Source organism: Megalobrama amblycephala, linkage group LG22 (assembly GCF_018812025.1).
Source record: "Megalobrama amblycephala isolate DHTTF-2021 linkage group LG22, ASM1881202v1, whole genome shotgun sequence".
NCBI lineage: Eukaryota > Metazoa > Chordata > Actinopteri > Cypriniformes > Xenocyprididae > Megalobrama > Megalobrama amblycephala.
In genome coordinates this window covers 22,097,743-22,102,125 of record NC_063065.1, presented here as the reverse complement: position 1 = coordinate 22,102,125, position 4,383 = coordinate 22,097,743, and positions in this window count along the sequence as shown.

The window sequence follows — 4,383 nt, the reverse complement described above, 5'->3', positions numbered from 1 at the left end:
GGTGTCTTGGGGAGTGCATCTGCTTTCAGGTGCTTTGAATGTGATCAAACAGTCTAGGAAGCATCTTTCATTCAATTCAGTCATCTTGATTTATTTACTACTGAATCCAAAAGCTTTTGATGTTTGACTGAATAACTGGTGAGGAAATATTAAAAGTCTGGAAGTCTTTTGAAAATGTAATTACATTCATTTGCATTGAGTGGCTGTTAATTATTGATTTTGATTCGGTAGCAAACAATTTACTAGCAGTAGTGTTATTAAAAAGCACTTTTCACCCAAACAGCCAGGTGTTTTTCTGCCCATGTCCTGCCTTGACCTTGGGAGGGACGGTTTTACCTAAACCCCTTTCTTTTGTCTCCCAAAAAAATGGTTCCAATTAATGGATGCTGGGGATTGGAGGGTTATTTTTACAGATGAGGGACAAACAGGAGGAAGAGGAGAGAGACAAAAAGAAAGAAAGAGGACATTTGAAAAAAGCCACAGGGGTGAGGATTGAAAGTGGAGAACGTCCCAGAAGGTCAGGGATAATTAGAGACACTTTAAGACTCAATGCAGCACCCGGAGGACGAGGACACGCACACACACACACACACACACACAAAGGTTTGTTTTTGTGAATTGTGGGGACATTCCATAGGCGTAATGGTTTTTATACTGTACAAACCATATTTTCTATCCCCCTACACCAAAACCTACCCAATACAGAAAACTGTGCACATTTTTACTTTCTTACAAAAAAAAAAAAAAACGAATTCTATATGATTTATAGGCCTTTTGAAAAATGGGGACATGGGGTAAATGTCCCCATAAGTCACCCTCTCCTTGTAATACCTATGTCATACCCATGTCATTATACAAATTTGTGTCCTGATATGTCACAAAAACGCCCGCACACACACACACGCGCGCGCCCATAGTGCAACACTCTCTCCAACAGACACCCATTTATTTTGGCACCTAGGGAATATATTATGTTGCTTAGGAAAGCAATAGTACGTGAATGAAATATGAATGAAAGATAGACAAGAAAAAGTTTACTTATAAATAGTTTACTTATAATTTTTTTAAATAAACCATGCCCATACACTGTTTCATCCGGTTTACAGTGTATACATCATTTTATGATATATTTTGTTTGCTATATAATATTAGTCAACATCATAAATACTTTAACACACTTTTATATAAGCCTACTTTATATGATAAACAAATTTCTAAATGATAAACATGACCAGAACTTTGCTGATAAACCTGTTGCACACAATCTACTACATGCCTTCTGTCATCTGATTGATAGTTTATACTTTTTTAGCTAGTAAAAGGCCTTTTAGTACAATAGTACAAACATCCACCTTTAGCTCGAGAGAGTCATTTTGCTGTGAAATCTTTACTGAATTTAATAAAGAAAATGTGGACCCACTTTATATTAAGTGGCCTTAACTACTATGTACTTACATTTAAATTAATCATTTGATACAATGCACTTATTGTGTGCATACATGTTTTTACATTGTACTTATATTTTAAAAACACATGCATGTAATTAGATCTGTAATTAATTTCTGTAATTACATTTATAATTACACTGTTGACCATAGGCGAGGCTAGCCCTAAAACTTGGAGTAAGAAATGTTATTCTAAAATTTTTGTTCGTCTTTTACAAGGTTAAATAATGTCCAAATCATACTCCGTAGTTTGTGGTTTAAAATGTATGTGTTAAGGATGAAAATGAAAACATCCCCCTTAGCATCCCTCTTCTCTTCTTCTACTTCTCCTCTGTACCTGCACCGCTCAGCACGACCGTCATCCAGCGCGAAACACACGCAGAGTGAGAACCCGATATGTAGGCTAGTGTTGTGAATCAACTAAGTTGCTCCAAAGCTGTATCTCACACTTCTTTCAAACTTTTACCTAGAGTTGTTCCGATTCCGAAACCATATCGGTGAGTACTGGAAAATATCCCCCCTGGGTGATGCTACTCCTCAAACCACCAACAGAGCATATAAAATACCAAAAATATATATTTTTTTTAAAACATCGCCAAGTAAAACGCTCTCTTTACGACCACAACAAACGGGACACTTTTCAGACGCGCGTTCCGACCTCGCCTCAGCGCCAGGCGCAAGTTAAACGAGGGAGCTTCAGTTGAACAACAGTGAACTGCGGTCAGATGAGATGTTGTCAGGCTATGTCGGTAAAACTCAGAAAAATGAACACGACTGTCCAATCAGCCGTTATACTGTGCTTGCGGCGCGCTCTCAAGAATTGCATGCGCAAATGCGCCGGCGCGTGCTGCATAATTACTTTATTATAGCTTAAATAAAGCGCAAAAGAAACTGCGAGCAATGATGGTCGTTGTTCTGTTGTAAGTGAAGTCATGAAATTGCCAAACATGCGATTAAAGCTGCCTCAAAACTGTGCAGGCATGTATTTGTTGACATGGTTTTAAAGCTATTGTTATCCAATTTGTTGGCCTTAAAACGTCTTAAAATGCACATATGTACACCAGGGAAATCTAAATTTTCTCGGGGGAGCATGCCCCGAACCCCCCTAGCATACTGCATTTTCTGACCTCGGTAATTAAAACCCGGCGTGCGGCCCGGCTTATTCTATCTAATTAAATCTGAGGTAAACGTGCATTTCTCCAAGTGTGCGCACTTTTGGACTAGAAAGTTTTGTGTGTATGCACTGTGATCAAAAATAAATGGGACCAAACACAATTGAATTTGTGTCTCGTTATTCAATTAATAACTAGGCTAAAAAAAAAAAAGAAAAAAAATCTGGATTTTGGAGTTAGTTGAATCAATCTTAAAATGATAAAGTTATTTTTCAATAGACATATTTTTTGTTTTTGTGTGAAAAGAGGGTGGGTGGTGGCAGTGGGGCTCAATGGGTGCTCAGCACCCCTAAAGCTCTGACCCTAGAATCGCCCCTGCTGTTGACCCATCCCTTAACCCTTGCCCCTACCCTTAAACCTACCCATACCACCAAACCTGTCCCTAACCTTACCCGTATCCACCTCAATAGCTGAAAATGTGTTTTGCAATTTAATATGAACCCAATAAGTACATTGTACTTATTTTTTTATGTAAGTACATAGTAGTTAAGGCCACTTAATATAAAGTGGGACCGAAAATGTAATAATTAAATTTATATTGTTAGTAATATTTCAAGATGAACACTTACTGGACTGAAGCAGCTTAGGTTTACTTGACTATCCATACAAATATTTTAGAAAAATCATGTTCAAATGTGAGTATCAAATATGATCTATCAGGTTGAAGAAGGTTTATTTGTTCATCTCCAAATCATCATTGTACTGCATTGCATTATATGTTTTAAATCTACAGAGCTTTTATAATAAAACTAAACTTTTGAATATCATGTCTATCAAATATGATATAAAACATAAAACACACAGATGTCTTTCTGTAAAATATTTTGTCTAAAAGGTTCAATGAACGAAAAAGGACTTTTCTGACTATTATTTCTTATGTCTGTCTTTACAGGGTTAAGTTTTCTTTTTTGTGCACCAGTTTTATGACCCGCCAAGACGAAATCAGAAATATTTGAAATAGAGTCTCTGATTTAAACCTCATTACATTAGTAAATTGGGAATATTCATTATTGGACTATTTCACTGAGTCGGTTCAACAATTAATTTTCATCATCAATCAAAAATGGTGCAAAAAATAAAATGTATTGGTTTTCTCAAAAAACATTTCCTATATCACTCTCTGAAACGGAAGTTTAAATCATGAATTGCACTGAATATATCTTACAATGTATATCTGTAATCTCTTAATTGCCTAGACACGTTCAAACATGCCCAAGTACATGTGTTACTAACATACTATAAATGTATAGTTAGATCTAAATCTGGAGGATCACTCGTATCATTGTTATATCATCATATCACTCAGCTCTAAAACTTGCTCTATAGTAAAACACTATAGCATTATAGACACAAAAGGATGACTTTCTGTAAAAGCCGCTTTGAAATTGTGTATTTTGAAAAGTGCTATACAAATACATTTAACTGGAATTGTATACATAACCCTATACTGTAAAAAAAATGTAGAAAAATGGAAAAGGTAATTTCTGCCCTGCCATTATCCATTACAGACATTTCCTTTAACCCTAAAAGACAACACGTGTAAATTCAAAAACACCTGTGAAAATTCCTTCACATTAACTGAGTAAATTGTGCACTGTTTTTACAGACTGTAAGTAAGTTATAATAATTTGTCTTCCTATGAGGAGTAATATTTCTTCAGTTAAGCTGAACACAAACAATAATGTGTCCCTGAGGTCTTGACAGAATGATTTTTGCTTCACATTTAATTACGCACAGAAAGTTTTTCTGAAATCCTATTAGCGTGA